Here is a 22,689-nt window from a genome sequence, read left to right on the forward strand (position 1 = left end):
ACTGCTTCACATTGATATTCATAGCTAATAAGATGGCCATCCTGGTTTTGCTTTGCTTTGTTGGAGTACTGTTTTTAGGCTTACAAAGTTCTGAGTCTTCTGAATTAGAATGATGTAGACAGTGGTGTTTTGAATTCACAAAGACCTATAGTATGTATCTAATGTGTTTTCCTAATTCACTCAATCTAACGTTGAATACACTTCAAGTTTTACTGCAAGTTCTCCTACTTAAATTCATAGAATGAAAACTTAACATCTTTTACTGTACCAGGAAGTGATCAGTGGAATGCTTTAGAAAGCAAACAATATTTATTTTAATTTGCTACTCCAATTAGTGTTCAATAAGAAAATACTTTGAGTTAAAATATAGGTGCTAAAAATATGACATTTTTCAAACTAAGCTATTTTATATTTATATTTGGAAATATAAATATATTTTTATATTTATATTTGGAAATATAAAAATTTCTACTACTGTTTTTGAAAGATGTGACAAAAGTATTTGTGTAGATGTACAGCAATGAGTAACAGGGACAGTACCAACCAGCTGGCACAGGGTTATGAATGGTTTGAGTAAAATGGTTTAAGGATATTGAAGGGCCTAACACAGTGATTAATGGAGCAACACAGGACTTCTAAATGCAGCTTTAATTTTTTTCCAGAAACATGATAGAAGATGAATCCCAGTCTAGCAAGCTGTAATAGAATGGATGCAGTCTGAAAATTAACCTTTGGATTTGGGTTGGCTGCTGTGATTCTGATTCCCAGACTGTGAAGCCTTTTATCCTCTTTGCTTCTACTGGCATCATCTGTGGGAAGTGGGTCTGAATTGATGCTAGCATACTTCTATCACTATACTGGGTGTTTAGGTATGTGGTTTAAGATTGGTGAACAGTGCAGCTTTTGGTTGGTCTTACCTGACTAAACTACTTAATTGAAAGATTGAGATATTGAGATATGTGTGTTTATATTTGCTGTGTAGAAATGTAAACAATCAAAGTTCAATGCTGTTTGGTATTCACTTGCTTTCCTTAGTAATGTGAGCCTTTCTGAGGAATTAAAAAGATTAAATTTTGTTAGTTCTTCTGTTGTGTGGGTTTTTTTTTTTTTGTTGTTTGTTTGTTTTCCTGGGTGGGTTTGAGGGGTTTGGAGGTTTGTTTTACACAGAGCATTTTAAGTAGTAGTCTCTGTACTTTATTTGTCTCACAGTTGTCAAAGTTTGAATAATTTTTTTTTTTTTTTAAGTGCTGTGGAAGCCAAAACCTAGACTATTAATAGCTCTAGGTTTGTTGAGATGGGAATGGCATCCAGGTCTGCTGAGAAACAGCTGAGTATCTGGAGTTTGAGACATAACTATTTTTCTTTTTCTTAGTGAATGTGTATTATCCAAAGGAAAGGATGTTAGTTAAGAATTACATTAGTACAGGTACCTCTATTGTTAAGATTTATGCTCTGGTAAATGCCACATACTCTGCACAACTCCCCTGTAGACAACATTTGTTTCTGTTAACTGCATCAGTCTTAGAATCTGTACCATAAATAATAACACTGAGTTTATTTCACATGTTCACACCATATAGAATAACCATGGGGGGGGGGGGGGGAAGTCATCAAGGAAATGCTATGTAAAGTGATAGTTACAGAAAGCTACAGCTATAACTGCATTTCTTCACAGGTTAGGGACAGAACATGTAGTTATAATCTACTGAAAGTGAAGTTACTTCCTATTTATGTTAGTTAATTTCTGGGCAGCAAAAAGTCCAATCCAAAACACTGTGTCTGAACTATCTTACATTTTAGGAGTATTTAAAATCCAGACTTGGTTCATATCTGAAATGCCTCCAGATCCTAACTGTGTAGGGTCAAACCCCTTTCTAGTTCTTAAGTTTAGTTTGATAGTATCGCTGGCCTTCCAAAACATGATTTCATTATCCCAGGGAAATTAGGAAAGATATTTGAAGATAGCAAGCATATCAGCAATTGAGGTAAATTATCATTACAATTTGCATACTATCTCAGGTGTCCTTAACATTAAATACTGAAAGTTGGATTTGGCCATGTACTGCCCATGGATAAGTAAAAGGATGTTGCGGTTACAGTGAGCACTATTACATATGAGGGCGCTGCTTGGTTTAGCACTGAAAGAAGTGGTGTGTTGCCTGACTACCCCAGATACTGGACAGTTGAAACTTTACAGCCTAAATCATACATCTTACAAAGCCACGAGGTTGCTGCTTACACTGAAGACTTTAATTGTTCTTTTATGGACCTAGGAGCCTGCTTTGAATCTCCTGACCTACATGTTTTCCTTAGAGACATATACTGGGGATTCTGTTGGGTCCTAGCATTAGTTTCAGTTTAAGGTGGTACATGTTGTCATGAATTGCATGCTGTGCTGATTAAGCTACATACTTCACTAATCAAGCTGCAAAGCTAAGTAGGTGAAATTTAATACACTCTACTAATCAAGGTGAATTCTTTGTTGAGCAAGCTGAATATTTTAAATGTAGAGTTTTTTTATATACTCTGGTAACTGGCTTGGAGACCTCTTATTGCCTACTACGTGGCCAGCAAAAAGCCAGCAGGAGCTATTCCATTACTGACAATGGAAGGAATGTGTGTTTTCACTTTGATACTTGTTCCAGTGAAGCTTAGGGAAGATGTAATCAAAATTAGCCCTAGTGAGTAAATGACACTATTTCCCTTTGATAAGTCTCATTAGATTACACTGGAACACATTCCTGCCATAGCAGTTCCCACCAATAGGAAGGGTGCATGTGTTCCATATGACTCTTGTACCTCAATTTGGTCTGCAGGTTTCTCATAAAGTAACTGATCTTTAAATCCCTCTCATGATTATTATTGTCCTCATTCAGGTAACCTTAATTCAATCTGAACTGCACTGCATTTCAGTCGCATCTTTAATTGACAAAGATAGAAGAATGGTAGTTTTGTGTTTTCCTCTCTTACCAATAGCAGACATAACATACTGGGAAATATGTATGAACCCATGGAGGAAAAAACAGTTGCTGCAGAAAGTTTGGTAGCAGCGTCATTCAGCGCTAGGATTGAACAAGCTACACAGAGCCAACATAACAATGCTTTCTAATTAGTTTAGGGAATAATGGTAAAGTGTGCAATTAAGGAGACTAAGATGGCAAAGTGAAGCATACAGGTAGGAAGTAGAGCTGAAGGTGGAAGAGAGAGAAAGAGAATACTGAAAACTCAAGTAATTCCACAAATTTCTACTCTGCATCTGCATGTAATAATTAAGGCCAGTAAATATCTTGTCTGTATTGCAAGTTAACATGTTCTAGCGTTGGTGGTCTTCTGGATCTAATGTAGAAATAGATTCTTCCTGTTTGCAAAATGCTGATGGACTCATTTGCATGTATTGCAGGGAAAAACATATTACTTTGATCTGTGTTAAGCCTCCTTCTGCCATTTTATTTGCTTCACTTTGTGGATTTTAATGTAGGGGCACGTGTGGTCAACAGTGTAGAGTTGCATTGTACAGTGAGGAAAGATTTCAGTCTGTGTTTCAGCAACTTAATTAATGGCATAAGATAAAAAAAAAATCGGCTTTGAGAAAAGGTCTGTGATTGCAGCTGTCTGTATGGAAACAAGGTAAGTAAAGTAAAATCTCCAGTCGGGAAAAGATTTCTGAGCTTTAAATAATAAAAAGGGAACTAAGATTGTGAAAACAGACTTTCTTATGTGTAAACTCAATGTAGAGTGGTATTGGAAAGGAAGCAGTTGTATAGAAAGGTTGGGGGTTTGGTTTCAATTGTTTGGAAATGCCTTTACTTTTGTTCAGTCTGCATGGAGTACAACCTACTTGGCTACAGTTCACTAGCTTGTTTTATATATGTTTATACCTGTTACTTTTTTGACTTGTCCTTTGGATTTAACCAAACTGGCCTAGCTTGAGGCCATCGTTCATTGAGCAAGTTGGTGGATTTTTTATTCCCCCCAACCCCAGCTGCTCACTGTAGAGGAGTAAGAACTGTCTGAAGAGGCATAGCACTGTCATACTCTTTGGCTCACAGTGATTACTGAACTCCTTTGTTGGGGTATATGCAGGAGGAGATGCGATTGTAAGGAAGTTATAACTGCAGTCAGCTTCTAAATACTTAGTTTATGTATGTTGTCAAACTGCTGACTTTCCAAGCTATCAGTATAACACTTTTCACACTCATGAAACATTGTGGTTTGTTTTTTAACTGAATTATTGAGATGTCCTCTAGCTTTACAATTAATCAGTAAAATACTATACTACACTTAGTAAGATCACCTAAGTGCCATAAATTACTAAAGCTAAATTAAATTTTCTCAACAATAATGAACAGAGTGTAGTGCAATGCAATGACTGTGATATATTGTGTCATTTTGCTTTGTTCACCAACTGATTTGCTCAAATTAGGATTCTGTGTTCGTGAGAACCAATGCTGAATGTAACATGCTGCCAGCTCTGTAGAGCAGAGACTTCTTTTTGGGTATATATAACACAGGTCTACGTGTTACACACAATAGACATCTGATCCCAGATTGAATTCTTGAGTATTCAACAGGTGTTACTACAAGTGACCAGTTGCATAAGAAAACTAAACACAGATTTAACTTGCTATTTCTCTTTTATGCTTTCAACATGGGAATTTGTTGTGTGAACTTTTTTTTTTTAATGACCAAATATCAGTCAGAATTTTATTTGAAAGTTGTTGGAAGAAAGTTAGATTCCTAGGATGCTTCACAAATTTTAACTGCAAAGGATGAAAATGTCCATTGCACACCACACAGTGAGAGTGTAAAACCTTAGAGTAAGTAAATTCCATGAGATGTAAATTCCACTTGGTAGTGTGCAAGTTGATTACGGCTCAACATTTACATAGGCTCTTTAATTAACAGTAAAGGTCAATAGGTTAAATAAGTAACTTAATCAGAAAATTATGCAGAAGTGCCAAATCAAATGCATTATACAACCCTTGAGATCGATATGGTATGCAAATCGATCAGTAAAGTATATACTGTATGACTTCAAGTACTGAAACTTACAGTGTGATATTGCAAACACAATAGTTTATGGCATTTGTCTTGGTTGACAGCCTAGCAATTATCTATTTATATATTTATTTTCCAATCATAAATTTCCTGTGTCATGCATACTGTTTGATTCCCAGGTAACTGTTCTAGCTCATCTAGAGTGTTGTACAAAGCTATGAGCAAAGTTGGTCTGTGAATGAGTGAGTAAATGAGAGGTTTCAAAGCATGCATGGTGTTGGGTAAGGGCCAGGGAAAGGCAAAAAGACATTTTTGACTAATGAATTAGGATTTAGGCCCTCTAGAATATCAAAGGAACAGGGTTCAGTTTCTCTTCTCTGCTGTGCAGAGAGTTTGGCACAAGGAAGGAGGAGGGGACTGATTTATGGCTCAGCCATTCTCCTAGTGCCAGCCCTGACTGCACCACAGGATAGAGAACTTTCTTTTGTGAGAATTGGGGTGAGCCATAAATGCAGTATGTTCCAACCACAAGCCTGCCCTGTCCCAGTTCATTTGAAAGGGGAGTTGGGACTAGATGTTCAGCATTTGGAGGTGGGTGTAATTCCTGGCACTTTTGTAGACCTATGGTCAAATTCAGCCACATTCTTTTTCTTGAGAAATGTAAGCCTGTACGTTGCTATTTGTTGGAGTCTTGTTCTGCCCCTGTTCTGGAACAGGGGGCTCTTGTATGTAAGAACTCAGACCACTGTTACTGATGCCATGTTGCAGGAGGAGGCCACTGCAACAGTTTCAATGGTTGTCCAGGTTCAGAAAAACTTAGGCTGTTCTGAATGATTGTTAAGATTAGAAATGCATTCCATAATCGAGTATTTGTAAGTGCTAGCTTTTCAACTGTTTGGAGCAATTTTTATCACCTGGTGAGATGCGGTAGGTTTTTAGTGCATACCAATCCATTATCAAGTAAAAAATGCACTGAGGTCAGAAATTCTGCACCTCTTCAGAGCAGCGGGCAACACAGGGACACAGTACATCTGGGGGGAGGGAGCAGGGAAATGGGATGATCACAACAAAACCCCCCCAACAAACAAACACCAGGTATGGAAATAATTTGAGTGTTCTCACAGTAAATAGGCATACTGATTGCATTCCGATAGAACTGTGTTCACACAATGTAGTCTTTTTGAACTCTTCCATGTATTTTCTGAAAGTAGCCTGAGTTGTTATGGGAATAAGGCAGATGGGTATCACCTCCTTCCATAATCACAGTATGATGTGCTCCTTGGCAAATAAGCTAGGATTTTCTGCCCATAAGCACAAATACAAAAGTCATCAGCATTTAGCAGTGGAAGAGATAGATGCTCTTGTGCCACGTGGCATTCTATTGTGTGTGTCTCCTCTTTTTTCTCTTCCACTTCTTTTGTTTGTCTGAAAAAGTCGTGGCTGAATGTATTCCAAGTGGCTGCATTGTTGCTAAAGCCCATCATGGGAGGAGCCACTAATATGATACTACTGAGAAAGAGGGTATTGGGGTTTGTTTTTTTTTTTCCTCATTTATAGAAATGACCTTTCTGTGTTTATCTTTGTGTCCTTTGCTCATTTCTGTTCTTCCAGTCCTTTGTTTTCAAGTTTATATGGTCTGTCTATTATGTAGCTACTATGTCTTCTTTGGTTAAGTTAGAAGTAGTTTAACCAGGTACAATAATTTATGTGACTTTTTTTTGGCAGTTTCTCACATGAATTTGTTTCTAGAAAGCTGAGTGTAAAATGCTACTTTAAGTTGTAGGCTATCTCTGCATTTATATTAAGATTTCTACTTAGTAAATAAATAATGTTGTCATATTTTATCAATACTACTGTTATTTCTGCTGTAGGGAGAAGCTGCATCAGCACTAAACTTCTAGGATGTTTTGAAGATATAAGCCGCAGATTCTGGTTTGCACCAAACCTCTCAATTTTTTTATGCAAAGGGTCAAAATTCCAATCACATCTCTGCTTGTAAGCACCTTCCATAGTAGTGGGTGACTTCGGTACATAGAACTTACATTGTAAGTTCTTACTAGATTTCAACAGCTGTCTTATACACTTGTGCTATGTTTTGTTAGTTTTGTGCCTGCAAACAGCACTCATAGTTTAGCTTTATCTTGTTTCCCATATATCTAATTAAAAAAAAAAAAGAAAGAAACAAACCCTAAATGAAATTAACAAAAAATAACACATCATTTCCTGTGATCAGACAGATGAATGCAAAGATGAAGAAAAAAGGGACTGTTCCAAATTACATAAGGAACTGACATTGTAAGAAATTAATAGAATGTGCTATACTCTTTATATATAGCATCTCCTAGCTAAAATTAATTTTAACTTTAAAAAACTTCAAGTATCCACGGCTGCGAAATTAATTCAGCACTGAGCTTGCTTTGCTAAACTGTGACTGGAATACTGTATGAATGGTTCTGGCCTGGCCTATTGTGTATGCTGTTAGTGCAGCTCTGTCAGCAAACTATTTCCCATGTAGCTCTGTGAACTGCAATTGCACTCTTGGAGGCGCTACAAACATAGTGTTTGCTCAATAGTGAACTAAATAGTCTAAAGGACTCATCCAGGGAGAACAGGCTCTTCTGTCAGCTGCTACTACTTCACTTACTACTTTTCTTCATCTCTCTTTAACTCTGGAGGCAAGAAGCTTTCTTCCCCCCCTCTTCTGTTTCTCTCCCTTTTTTTCCTTTTTTGTTGTTGCCCATGAACATCTCAAAGTGGTAATGTGAATGTGATGGAATCTTAAAAATGAGAGTCAGTGGGAAGACATACATATTGAGTATATTTAAAATTCAGAATTTCTAGTTCAGTTTCATGATTTGGCTTAAGCTTTCTAACTGTTTGTGTTTGGCAATTCTAGATTCCATTAACAATATATTACAATTAACAGCAGAATTTCCCAGTATCTGAGGAGATGGAGCTCCCTCCTACATCTAGCTACCTGCATGTTAAGACGTTGGCAAATTGTGTAAGATTTTCTATAGTAGCATCCTCTTGTCACTTACTACTCAGGCTTGACATACCTAAAATCGTGTGTGTGCTGTTCATGAGTCTCTTAGCAAATCTTTTCATAAAGACACAATGATTTTCAAGCTTAAAATTCAAAAACAGGCAATTTTTCAATTTTTCTGTGGTTTTGCTGCATGCATTTGGCAGAGCTCAAGCAGTGCTGAGAGTTAAGTAGAATGACTTGCCTGCTTTCCAAGTATAATGCTCTTCAACCAAACTTACTCATAGCAGTCACCTTCAGAATCCTCCTTGTATCTCTTATGCATATAAAAGCTTACAGGTAAACTTTTGTGTAAGATTTACTATATTTTTATCATAAATTTGTTGCCTGATTATTTGCTTTGCTAGTTAAGAGGAATGATGGGGGAAGGAGAGCATCATTTTGACATCTTAGCATATGATGCTGCTTTGAGGGCCTCAGTAACGGCTAATGAAGGAGCATAGTTCTCCCAAGCTGCTCTTCTTTACACGTGTGCACGCTCTTACAGCTAGTGAGTTTACACCTATGGGATGCTTTCATTCTTTGTATGATCCCTTTTTTAATTTCAGTGTCTTAGTTGCTTCTTAACATACAAATCTTTAATGTTTATTGCACAGTCACGTTTTAAAGTCATAATATTTGTGCTTTGCTCTAGGTTCCACAGAATGAATTGCTTTGGTTTTCATTACCAATAGAAGTATAATCAATAAACCTCTTGATGTCATTCAGTCTACATATTAGACTTTATTAGAAAGAGCTGTGTGGAAGGAACTACCTCTCCAGACTGAAAATGGTCTAGGTTGCACTGGGACAATGAGTAAAACTAATATTTTAATGGATGATATCTATATTGTTTAACCAATGTAACTCATATTTCTGTTATTAATCTAAATTCTGAGGCCCAGCAGAAGAATGCAAGTGTGTTGCATTATGTAAATGATGTATGGGGTTCATATTGTGAAGAAAAAAACCCTTCGAAATAGATATCGGATTGCTAACCCCAAGGCAAGGATCACCAGCTGTCCTTCAGTTCCATAAAGTAGTTACTAACAGGAGCAGTTCATTTGATTCTCAGAACTACTGTCACTTCTTAACTCTTCCAATGCACGAATCCCTCACTGAACAGAAAAAAAATACTGAAGTTACCATTTCAAAGCCTGGGTTTCTTTTAAAAAGGAAAGTAGCACATGTTTTTAAATCTATGGGGGGTTTTTATGGTTATTAAGCTGCTACACTTTAGGCTATTTGGTCACATTAGTAACTGAAAAATGCAATAAGAACATGAATGTGTGTAGTACAGCTGATCTGTAATGCTTCAGGTATGTGAGATACAGTACACGTTATTATTTAGCCCCCTGAGGGATACTAGGGTCTTTACAGAAGACACAATCCTTGATGAATAGAAAGCGATTATCATCTCAAGCTCTAGTTCCGCAATTTGCTATAGGAGCAGTACTTCCATCTGTGTGGAGCCTTATCTGCTTCAAGGTTTCAGTCACATAAAGAGCTCTCTGCAGGAGGATGCCTGGCTTCAATAGTTTCTTGTCCTCGCATAGATCCCTATCTGGGTAGAGATTCTTCTGTGCTCGGGGCCTGTGACAAAACCATGACACAATTGGCAAACATTGTTCTGCAAAGAGATCTGTAAATACTGTAGGGAGATGAGCATGTGTATGTTCTGGTAGTTGTTTGTGCATCCTCCCTTGTTGCAAAAATAAACAGTGGAGGGTTGTGGGTTTTGGGGGTTTGTTTTTTCTTTGTTTTTCTCTTTGTGGCTTTTTTTTTGTTGTTATTGTATGGGTTGTTTTTTTTTTGGGGGGGTGTTTTGTTTTGTTTTTTTTTTTTCTTGTCACAATCAGCTTGAGTTCCATTTTTGAAGAAATAGTGTACTGTATTTAATGAGGACCCACGTAATCAGGACACCTGTGTTCCTGGTATGTTGCCCAGGGAACCAATTTACCCTAATGACAGTGAATGACATTTACTGCTGCTTAGAATAGTGCTTAATTTAAACAATAGTGCATTAGCAATATTTAACTTAATGGGGATTTATTTGGTTTATAGTAGTGGGTTAAGTAATGTTTAACAAGGTGTTAAATAGGTAATAATAGATTAATACTTTGACTTACATAATGCCAATACATTCTACCTGAGAATCTGTAAGTGCTAAAGAAATATTAAGGTACCATACTTCAGAGTATGTGTTTTGAAAGGGGAAGTATTTTTTTTTCTCATTTTCCAGAGATGCACAGAGAAGCTAAGTCTGTCCAGTCTGTCCTCAGTTTGACATCTAGACAGTAATATATTGATCCCGTGGCAGGGGGGTTGCAACTAGATGATCTTTAAGGTCTCTTCCAACCCTAAACATTTTGTGATTCTATGGTACTAACTGTGGATGGATTTGTGAGTAAATTACTTCATTACACTGAGTTTGTGCAATAATGTAGGATGGATTTTTGACTCCTTGCTTAAATTTCATAGATAGCTTAGTTACATGAAAATCCCCCCTTTTCTCAATTAGAAAAAAAAAAAGTTCCTGAAGATGGTGTAAATCTATCACATGACACTGCTCTCCCCAGTGAGATCCAGGTGAACATCTTGATTTTTTTTTTTTTTTTGTATAATGTGCTATTATAAATGAGTTATTTGGCTTTGCTTAATAACTCATGAAGTCTCAAAGGAAACTGTGGAGTACAATGGCAGTGTGCTCCAGGCTGGTGAAGGAAGCTAGTTTAGAAGTTGAAGATTACATCATTGTGTCACTTCACTGTAATCCCTGAACACAACTGTACTAAACATGCTATCATGAAAGCTGCTGCGTATAGCAAGAAGCTGATGTCACAGTGTTGACGTCTAGATCCCTGCAAAATTCTAGACCATTTTATACTGGAGACATGGATTTGTCAGAGATGTGTAGTGCCCTGCCAGCAGCTCTTGCTGTAAGGTTCTGTGTTTGTGTGTGTGTGTGAAATTCCCTGCACACCAAGGATTCAGGGCCCAGCTCTAATGGAGCATAGATGCTTAATCTGGACTATAGGTGCTAAAGAAGACCTGCGATAAAAATTTCTAAAGAAAAAAGAAAGGTATAAACATGGGCAGACTCATGATTGTTGAGACAGGGTCATTAGAGAAAAAAAGCCAGCATGGAAAAGTGTAGAATCCTAAAAGGAAAAGGGGTGTCACAAAGCAGGGGCAGAGTCTGTGTTGATGGAGCTGGTAAAAGGTGGCAACTCAGGCAGGCTCAGAAGGCCTTCTAGGGAGCTCAGAGGCAGATCATTGCCTGCCTGAACTGGGAACACTGTGCAGCTGACTTATTGGGATGGTTAGCTGTAACACCTGGCTTTATAGCTTGTTAAATTCTTACTGTATTTTATATGTGTTTAATCAATGAAAATTGCATTATACTATTCAGTTAAGCATATCCTGCTTACAGTGTCTCTTTGTGCTTGCCTAATGGTGCTCAAAAAAGTGATATTTGGCTTCAATGCACTGGTATCTTCAAGGCACCTCTGTTTCATCCCTGTTTTATCTAGATAGGGCTATCCTAGTTCTGTAAAACCTGCTGTATTGACTTAATTTTTTTGTGTAGATGATGTATTCAAATCTGATTTCATGCAGACTGGCTCCTTGGTGCCTTTATAAATGTTACAGTTGTTAGATTACTGTGTCAGTATTGTATTTTACTGGAATTAGGGATCTCATTATAATGGTCTTCATTCTCTTACTTCTACTGATGTTAATCAATTCATGTGATCAGAAGGAATTTGGGTGCTGCATCTTTCTATATAACCATGATATGAATTATTCTTTTTATACACATAGTGTTTATACATATAAATGTGACATTTCTGCATAAAGACATGTAAAGAAATGAATATATAAAATACCTAAACATGCAGAAATAAAAATGAAAAATGAAAAATTATAGATACTTAAAACTCAGTTTAAAAAAAAACAACAACAAACTGTTAACATCTTGGAATTTTAAAATTTGGCCAACTTATTCTGTATCTGGTTGTTTTGCTTTCTAAACAATTTATTATCTGATTATGCTCTGTCTTAATTTTGGAAAACAGGCTGCTTGACTGTTCGACTGGCATTTGATTTGTAGCATTTCAAATGGTGATAAAGTCTTTTGCAGGTATTTGTGGTGAAACAGGATTTGAACTATTTGTATTTATAATTTAGTAATAACTATAATAAAAATTATAAAAAGTAATTTTCTAAAGTCTTTGCAAAATATTTATTATAATGTAGGATCAGCTAACAAAAATGTATTGTATTATGAAGAAAGTTTTGGAAAGATGGACAATAGAATTTTGTACCTTTAGTGAAAGCAAAGTGCAACTGGAAGCTTAGTCTTGCTATGTTTGTCAGATTTTAATGAGGATTGCTCCATTCCCCTGTCCCCATGATAGCATAGGAGGAGTTGCATAATTTACTTCCTACAGGTTTTAGATGTATTATTTTTTTTAATGTTTTGGTTTATTGTGTGTTTTTGTTAGGTTAAGGTTTGTTTTGTTTTTTCCCCTCAAATTCAATAAACAGCTTTAGGGAATGTGCTTACAGATCATACTTTGCAAATGGTGGCTTGTTATTGTGACTAAGGATTTTATTGTTTTTTGGAGTGTAAACTGATAAAGCATTTTGCCAGCCTTAGTTGCTTTCTTCTACACAGGAAAACCAAAAAAAAACAACCCAAAAAAAAAACCCAAAGTCTTGGAGTAGAGGCAGGAAATGTTTAGTCTCAAAGTGAAAGGACTAAGATTCTTCTTCTGGGCAAGAATTGCATTAACTTCAGTGAGAGGAAGCTAAATTAACAGACTGAAGGTTTATTTACATTACACTGAGCTGTGACTATGCCCAAGCAAGCAAGGTCTGTACAGGGAAACCTGGTGGAAATCGGCAGAAAAGGAATTTTCCCTTTACAAACTAGAAGCCTATCAGAAGATAGCTGATTAAACAGTTTATGATCTGGGATACACTATCATTTAAGAAACATGGTATCTGTGAGAACAGTTTTTCCCTGCAGTGGTGGATCCCAGACTTCAGTGCTTTCTGTCATGTATCAGTTCTCTTGAATTGACCAGTGATCATCAGAGTCCTTGTTCTTCCATGGGAAGCAGAGTAGGAGCTTATGCTCTGATGCTTATCCATGACTTAAACTCAGAAATTTGGGTGGAAACTGTTATTGCACCTGGTTCAAATACAGAAGAAACGGATTTAATCTGTATGGAATATAAGCGTAGCAATAGACATTTTAGATAAATTTACATAAAGACCAGTTAAAGCCAATGGGGTTGAGTTTTGGTAATTTAACAGTGTAAGAAGACATCAATTACACCTTTTAACCAAAGTGATGTTATCTGCCTCTGGAGGAAAGTAGGCTGTGTGAAAGAGCTAGAAGAGTCTTGGTTGTCTGTGAGCTGACCACGGTAACAGTGGCACCTAAGATGTGGTTTTGGATGCTTACAAGCTTATTTATTATATGGTGCTTCTGGTTTTGTGAACTCCAAACTGTTTTTGGTACCTGCCCCAAGGGAAGCTGATATCTTGCTCTTGCCTTCACCAGGTTCCTTTTGCTAAAATTTGAACTAAATATAACACAAGTATACTTAACGTGAGTATGATTGCAGCCACGTGCAAGTGCTGCATATGGTTACAGGCTGCTTACCTGTGAATAAATTCAGTTCCTCTTCCTGTTTTAGCATAAGTAGAAGAAACATTATCTTAGGCCAGGGCAGAATCACTCTGCTTGGCTCCACAGCTGGTGTGAGCAGATCAGCTACAACATATACCCTAAACGGTTAATTATCTGACTCAACACTTTTCACAGCTACTATGTATTCAGAGAAGGAACAACAATATTTTGCAAAATAAAGCCCCCTATTTGGTGTGAGGACTTGGAAGAACTTGAGGAAAGTTAAGATGTTTTTCCAAAACCTTCCCTCCCCCCCTCATTGTCTTTGGCTGCAATATCCTGAGTAATGCAGAGGGATGTCTCCAGTTGTACGATGTCCATTCTTTTTTCCTTGGCAGACTTTTTGTAATATTGGACTGTTCTGCTAAATATTTTTGCCAAAACTTTTGAGAGTGATAAGGACATTCTTGCCAGCTTCATTTCTGTCCACTCCTTTTCCTTGTGCTTTCTGAGAAAAGTCTTGGAATGGAAGCACTCATAATAATAAAGCTATGAAATGAATTTAAAATATGGGCCTGATCCACATTGTTCTGAAGTAAAAAGAAAAAAAAAATTATTCTGGTAGGCATTGGACTGAACAGAAAAGGAAAATGACCTGAAAAGGTCATGAAACCTTAACATTTTTTAAGATTTTTTTTTTTTTAAGATCTGTTTTAACATGATTCAGAGACCTTTCTGATAGAATGGGGGGAGGAAAGAAGCATTAATCTGACAAACATACGAAGACTACTTATTCTGCAGGTAAACCCCAACAAAAAGGGGGGAGGAAGGAAGGAGGAGTAGGAAAAGGGATAAAGCTGAATATATGGTGCGAGGAAAAATAATTTTCTTCATGAAAAGTTGAACATAAAGGAACTTGCAGCTAGTATTCATGGTAGAGAATTTTTTGGTTAGCAAGATTGACATTTTAATAAACTGATCTTAATTAACACTACTTTGAAATTCTGAGTTGTACGCTATCTCAAAACACTAGAACCAGTGGCTTTTTAAATAATTTGCTGCTTGTGGGTGATCTCTTTTTGAAACAAACCCAGACCCTCCAGTCACAATTTATTTTTTATTTCAAAAATGATTTTTACTAGGAAATTTTGCTTTGGTTCAAGAGAATTATAAATCATTATTACACAGCCAGACACTTCAAACATTTTGTAAGAGCTTTGTGACCAATGAAGCATCAAAGGCGATGCTGAAATTCCTGATTACAGCATGGGTGCACGTCCATTCATTAATAAATTAAAGTTCAGGACTCTATGTTATTAACAGGATTTCTAGATTATTGTGTATTTCTCCCTTAGAAAAGGTGGCTCTTCCTGCCAGACAAAGCAAAAGGATTGTTATTCATTAATGCCAATTTATGTGTTTTTGTTGTTTTTTTTTTTTTTTTTGGGGGGGGGGGGGGGGCGCAATTTAGGGCTGAAGAACTTGTATTGAGATTTCTTAGGAGCTTTTTGTTATTCTTTATTAACCAAAAACAGATCTAGATTTTGTTTCTCCTTCTCTCTTCACATGCTGTAATGCTGGCAATCTATGTAGGGAAGGAATGAAGACAGGCAAGTATTAATAGATACTTTTTTTGACCCCTTAATTTCTGGCACTAAATTATGCTCGGTGCTTGTGAATCCTTTATTTAGCTGTTGCTGTAATAAGCTCTGGGGGCATACAGCATGGAACAATATATTTTTGAATGTACTTCAAACATGAGATAGCTCTTAAAGGTCCTGCTGTGTTCATACTTCTATTGTATTAGACACTACACAAATCCATAATAAGAGATGGCCTCTGCCCTTCAGCATTTACAACCTATGTAAATGAGAACGAATAAATGAACTGATACCTGTTTTTTTTTACTGCTGGGGAGCTAAGACTTGAAGATTAAACTATTTGTTTAAAATGTGCCAGAACTGGGAAATGATTCCCTTTTTCCTGAGATCCCACCTAGTTATTTCATTCTTCTCAAAATACATGTCCAGAAAGAACTGATATGCAACAGAAGTGAAAGCATGCCATTACCCTGATTTGAGTTTTGTGAAATTCCTGGCTACTTATTGGAGTTTTTAGTGTGTTGTGGTTTAAGCCCAGCCAGTAACTCGGAACCATGCAGCTGCTTGCTCACTTCCTCCCTTCTTCCCCCCACCCCCTCTCCCAGAGGAATGAGGAAGAGAATCAAAAGAATGTAACTCCATGGGCTAAGATAAGAACAGTCCAGTAACTACCGTATAACACAAAACCATTACTACCAATAATAGTAATGATAAGGGAAATAACAATGGGAGAGAATACAGTTGCTCACCACCTGCCAACTGATAGCCAGTCTGACCTGAGCACTGATCTGGCACTGGCCTTCTTGGTAATTTCCCCCAGTTTATATAGTGGGCATGAAGTGCTGTGGTATGGAATACCCCTTTGGCTAGTTTGGGTCAGGCTCCCTTTTATTCACCTCTTCATGTACGCTGGTTTTAAGCGCATCTGAAGCTGTGGAATTGATTGAACTTCCAGTGAAGCTTCTTTCCCGAGATGGGCTAGACTAAAATGCAAGGTACTGAAAGAAGCAAAAATACTCTGTAGAATGCTATTCCTCTCCGCACTCAGCTGGAGCAGCAGACTATAGGGGGATGTTGAGGTTTACAGACTCCATAGTTGCACTCTTAAACTGCCTACGTAAGCACTAGCACTTTCATGTAAGTGTTTCAGTGGCTTCAAAATAGCTTCTTCGTGCTAATCTGCATGCAAACAAGAGAGTGACTCTTCACTGTTTTCTACCCTGTGTGGAGTTTATACTTTTGCAAAAAGGTTATCAAATAAGACATTGATCATTGATTGTGTTTTAAGACAATTTAACATGAATTATTCATATGTACAAAGAAGATAGCAAACCAAGGCTTTAACTGTAGGTTACACATTCTCTATTTAGATTAAATAACAAAGCCTCACCTGTAGAACAAATGTTCTTAATTTTGTGAGATATTTGATTCTTCGTTTTTTTTTCCCCCTGTTTACAGGGCTAGTCAAGAGCATTTGTAAAGAGATTAACTAAAACAAATCATACTTTTTCAGATAGTTCTATTTCTAATCTCTATAATTTACTTAGAAGAGTAGTTGTAATTGGAAATAGTTAAAATCATGGAATAGGCAGTTTTAAGTCTAATATCTTAATTCAAGAGGTTTCAAATCTTAAGCAGACAAATAGGAAGAAAGAAAGTAGGAAGGGATGTCATAATGACAAAGGAAGTCTGACCACATCAGTGGAGATCCTGAATGTTCTCTGACTGCGATGACTTGGTTCCTTCAAATAAAATTAATGGGGTATTGCATCTTTAAATTTCTTCTTCGGAAATATGGTTTACTGTGCTGTACATCTGATGTTTTATTCACCTTTTGATATTATTTGTGGGATTGTTACCAGTTGTATTAAACTGATGCAACAAAACATGTTGTAGTCGTAAATGTGAGATTCCTGGAGCTTTGACAGAAGTTTCTGGTGTCACCCTCAGTAGATCATTTACCTTTTTAATTTATTGGTTCCTGTTAGATGAGAATAATATATTCAGAACCTCACAGGGTTGTTGTAGAGATGAGTGTAATACAAAGTGAATGCCACATTTCTGAGCACCGTCCAAGTACTTTAAATAGGAATCAGGGTTTTCTTGAGAGCTATCACCATTTTCCTGTATCTCTCTGTATAGGTAACTAAAGGGAAAATGAAGTGCTACTATGTCATGTGTAGCTGTGTGACTGTCTGCAGTGCAGTCAGCGGCATGTATTGTGACTTTGGCCCAGTTTATCCTTTCAGGGTCTCTTTCCACTTGTAGAAACACAGCAGACCCTTTTGTTTACTTGTTTGTTTTCTTTTGCTTTGTTTTTGCCTGAACCAATAAAATATTTAAACACAATAAAAATGTTTATTAGAGGCAAACAGCACAGTAGCTATGTCTAAAAAATAAATAAACCCGTGGTGAACAAATCTTAGTCCCAGGTGTTTCTGTGATGCCAGTCATGAAAGCTGGAAAAGTATTCATTATAAACTATCAGTTCTGTCAAGATCAAGGATAGATTCCTGGAGTGAGAAGCAAAAAAGGCAAAATGAAAGGATCTCCTTCTTTGTTACAGACAGTTCTACATATATTTACGTATATGCTGTGCATGTATGTTTGTGCATATGCATGTGTAGGTTTATACACAGTCTATATAAATCAGTAGTGCTATCATCTACTGAAAACATTCACAAAAGTGTGCTCTTTGAAATGTGAATATCAAAAGAATTCTTTTCTCCATTGTGGGGTTCCCAGAATAAAACAACTGTAGGGAGAATTCAACCAACCCACCCAAGTTAGTGCCTATTTGAACATGCAGCCTTTAATCTCGACTGAATATACCAAGCCTTTAGTTGCTATTCAGGTTCTGTTTCTTAAATATGTGGTGGAGGAGCAAGTGAGGGGCTGAATAATATCTCTTCCCCCAGCCATGAAATTCCGTGTGTCATCACTAAGGTGAGCTTGGAAACAGTTCCTTGAGTTAGTAGTCAAGGTCACAAAAAAAGTAACTACTTGGTGTGAAGGTGTTTGGTTTTATGCCTTTCAGTTCTGACCACACCATCTTTAATCTTCATTCCCAAACCCAGGAGAGCAGGATTTCACCATGTGAGACAAGGTAGTAGTTTCCAGTTTTATTAATACACAAGCTTTGTCTTTGACATTAGCAGTCAAAGTGACTGCCTGGAGTTTTGGAAAACTAGCCTGGAGAGCCTTCTCATATCAGACTACCTTACACTGGCTGTCCTGAAAAAGGAATAAGCTATCTTGTATATATTGCATATACTCAGGTGGGTTGGGAGGTAGAGGAAAAGGTGCTGAATTGATGGGGTAGTCAGAGTTAGGAAAGGATGGGATAAGGGTCCTGCTTTGAGGACATGACCTTTACAATAATAGAGCAGGAGTGTTAAAAGGCTAAAAGAAAATCTGAGTTTGGTTATGTGGTGCTAAGGGGCTTGGAGTTGTGGTGGGGGGAGCAGTTAAAAGCCATAAGAAAAAATAGATTCTCAAGGTGTGTGGCTTGTAAATTCACTTTCTTAAAGAATAATACAGGGCTTCACCTTTTTACTCACTAGGGACCTGGATATTCCTGCAAGAATATTTTGTCATTTGCTCCATTTCTGTTTTCAAGAAACTTCATCCCTCTGTGTTCTGTTTTCCTATCTGCGCTTCAGAGGATGCATTAATTAAGTAGATTAGTGTCCTGCTATTAGTTAATCAAGTCAGCACATGGGCTCCTGTGTAGTGTCCTGGGTATTTTGATGTAATGTGTGAAGTGTTATAAATGCTAAGTAAATTTTTTTATAAAAATGCAATGTTCTGTTTTTCTAAGAATCCAAACTGCTCTTACAGGCCTTAGCCTCTCCTTGGGGTATGTAGAAAGTGTAGTTCCTTGATGGGCTTGCTACAGTATCAAAAGATGCCCTGGTATTGCTGTATCTTGCTGTCCTACTTGTGTCTATGTATCTCTGTGTAACCACACTGTAAACTGGATTGGTAAACTGTTCTCAGTTGACAAGCAAGCAAGTGTACCACCTCCATATTTCAACCCAGCTACTTTAAGCCAGACGTTTTCAGTGAACTAGTTTACTAAGAAGTAGTAACAGTACCACTGTTAAGGTGGTAGCTGGTAACTGAGGCTTATTTGTGTTTTTTGGGGGGTTGAGTGTTTTGTTTTGTTGGTGGGGTGGTTTTTTGTTTGTTTGGTTGGTTTTCTGGGTTGTTTTTTTTTGTTTGCTTGTTTTGTTTGGGGGGATGTTGTTTATTTTTTTTGTTTGTTTGGTTGGTTGGTTTTGGCAGCTGTAAAACAAAGACAATACAGAACTACTTATTTAGTGCCACCTAGGCAATGTGATCTCCCTATGAGTATATTTAATAACCAGACTAGCTCCAGATGCTTTTGTTAATGAGAGTAGTGTTTAAAAGAAGGAAGGCTGATTTCTCTGTGCCTTGCTTAGATCTTGTCACATGGGCCACAAAGTGGTTGCATAGCAGTGCCATTCTTCTTTGAGCTGAAAAAAGAATTGGCTTCCCATTAAGTGTCACAGAGCATCATGCCCCTAAAACTTTCATAAGATTAAAAAGGCAAAATTCTGATTTTAAAATGAGAAACATACTTGTGAGACACTGACCAATTCTCATAATGTTTAGCTTATATTGTTTGCTTTATGGTATGTTGTATAATACCTGCTTCATTTGCTTACCTTGTAGGCTCTTTAATGTTATTCAGTGTAATAATCATAGCTATTTCTTCATATTCAGAATTCAGTACTTTCAGTCCAGGTCAAGATGGGAAAATTCTTTGACTCAGCCAAGATGAATTTTCACATAGGGCAATAAGATCCTCAGTAACTTTGTGCTGGTGAATACATACATTTAACAGTTTGTGAAGAATCATGAGCTTCTTGGAACTGGCACTTGCGTTACAGCTTCCAGTGGAGAAACTGGCATTTGAAAGCATGGGAGATAAAAAAGCAGGTGATGGCAGCATAGAGGAGTTCATCCTGCTACTGTCCACATGTTATACATTTTGTGATTTAAAAAGGATTTCAAACTACTATAAAATTTTGAAATACTGCTATGAAGAAACATATTGTTACACAAGTATGTATGTTATTTAGAAATATATTAATATTTCTAAAAAAGCCAGTAAATAATAACATCTGTTTTTCAGAAAGAATAAAAGCATGATCAGTTGTTAAACTCTGATCTGAGCTAATAAAAATGCCATGGAATAAAGAGCATCCTGAGTGAACAAAGGGTTAAAGAAAAAAAGAGGGTAAATGTTCTGTTTAGCTGATATATATTGTCATTGGTTCCTAATGTCTAATTGGTTCTGTCTTTTCTGGTCTAATTTTACAAATTCAGTTCTTTTCTGATTGTACTCTAGTAGACACAGAAGTATTCATGCCTGATAGGCTTTAGTCTGCATCTTGGTGCAGGGATTAGGGTACCTCTTGCCTGATTTGTTATATTATATATATAACAAATATACCTATTTGTTAAGGTACCCAATTCCTGTGGGTTTCTTCTAATGAAAAGCTTCATATCAGTGCAGTAATCCATTTCCTTTCTCTACTTATGTGCTGCCTCATGTGACACAGTATTACCATGGCTTAGCAGGAGCATCTATGTCAGTGAAGGAGAAGTAAAGGGGAGTCCAACTCTGTTCTCATGACTTGTTTGAGGGGAGGAGTATGCACTGAATTCCTAGTATCAGGCAGAAAACCTTCCTAATTAGAAAGCTTGCATGCTGCAGCCAACTTTGTCTGTTTTTTTTACTTGATGTGCTAAAGTGGTAGATGCTATCTGAACAAGACTGCTACTGCTGAACCCAGGACATTATCCTTCCTGATTACAACTTCTTCTTAAGCTTAAGGCTGTTGTAAACAATTTCTTACTCTAAAATAATTTTGAGGATATTTGTGCATACTTGTGGGAGGAGACTGGTTTCATTTAAACATAGTGAGCTGTGGAAATAAAATACAGTGCTGGGGGGGGGGGGGGGGTGTGTGTGTGTGCTTAAGTCATAGTTTGGGATCTCAAAGTGAAATAGGTAATGGTAAAATCAAGCGACAGAAATTGTGTAATCCACCATTTCCTGAACCTGTAGGTCACTGCTGAATGTGTTAATTTTCAGCTTGAGCTGGCAGTATCTCGTGTTAATAAACCTTAGAGCCTTGAATATATTGGCTGGTCTTTTCCAAGATACTGCTGGCTGTGTTTGTGCTCCAGAATACAGACTATCCCAGCTTAACTGGGAGTCAGAATGCAATGTGATGCACAGTCCCCTTGTGAACCTGGATTCCTTTTGAAAAGGAAATTTGGTGCACAAGGAGGAAGGAAGTTACACTGTGCTCTGGTTAAGTCCTCTGAGACAAATAGGTCTGTAATAGGCCTGAGTATAGATGCAGGTATATTCCCCTTGGTCTCATCTTATGAGCAGAAGCACTTCTGTTGATCTAGTCCTACTGACTGCTGTGGATACCAACTTACGGCTGAAAATTTTATATTTCTGTTTATTTGTGTAAAGTACATGTGAGAACTATGAGTGCTTTTAGGATGGAAATTGTAGTCCAAGCACTGGTTTGCAACAAATGGGTAGAACTTTAGAGAACAGGGAGAGGTGAGTAATTGGGCTTTCATAACTTAAGGAGTTATTCCTAATTACTCATGTGCATGCTTCTAGCCTATAATTCCAAGATAAGAGGTATTACATATTAGAATGTCATGATTTCAACTGACAACTGGTTTAATCTAATCTACTTTCCTTTGTAATAACAGTGAATCACAAATATGGTGTGGTCCCTTAACAGTTTGTCTACTAAGTGGGAATTTGTTAAGCTGTGCTAACTGTAGTTTGCAGTCACCTGTCCATACCCTTATTTGCTGCTTTGTTGGGCACTCATTCTTTCCATCATATTTTCTCTCATCAGGTCATGGAAATAATCACTCCCTACAAAGCAGTGCTAAGTTAAGAAACATTTTAAGAAGGAGTTTCTAGGCTTGCTATCAGGCAGTTGCACTATTCACCAGCACTGGACATTTCAGTACAGAAGAGCTGGCTGGCAGCCTTAGCACAGTAACAGCACAACTCAAACAAATGATTATTACAGTTAAGATGTGATGATAGCATCTGTGAAAATGTAACCAACCCATCAAGGAACATGCAGAATTGAAGTGAACAGTTGCACTGGCAGTAGAGACTAGCAATCATAAGTCATCTAGCAGCCTAAGTATAGACAAAGCTGAGGATCTGAAAAGCATCCCAAGCACATGTGAGAGTCTTCCTTTTCCCTTTCTGCTCTTCTGTCACCTTCTCCAATATAGGCTGCTGAGAAAGTAGAATTCTTCCTCTGGGTTTGTTGTGACAGCATCTCGGAGAGTTTACAAAATAATTTTTGGTGTAAAACTTGTCACCTTGCTTGACAATTTTC

General features: G+C 37.3%; 1 long non-coding RNA gene across 3 annotated transcripts in view; it reads left to right on the forward strand.

Annotated features, from left to right (window-relative positions):
* The window catches only part of LOC134158701 (uncharacterized), a 47,092-nt gene that overhangs the window by 5,807 nt on the left and 18,596 nt on the right, over positions 1–22,689 (forward strand). The window contains exons 1-2 of one of the 3 annotated variants that reach the window (XR_009962872.1): positions 14,466–14,532; positions 22,189–22,530. This is a non-coding gene — a long non-coding RNA (uncharacterized LOC134158701). Of the gene's footprint in view, positions 1–14,465; positions 14,533–19,549; positions 20,357–22,188; positions 22,531–22,689 lie in introns of those variants that run through there. The other 2 variants (XR_009962873.1, XR_009962871.1) reach the window with 2 other exon arrangements.

The sequence above is a fragment of the Pezoporus occidentalis genome, unplaced genomic scaffold (assembly GCF_034315485.1).
Source record: "Pezoporus occidentalis ecotype Australia unplaced genomic scaffold, CSIRO_AGI_Poc_V1 ctg131, whole genome shotgun sequence".
NCBI classification, from domain to species: Eukaryota; Metazoa; Chordata; class Aves; order Psittaciformes; family Psittacidae; genus Pezoporus; species Pezoporus occidentalis.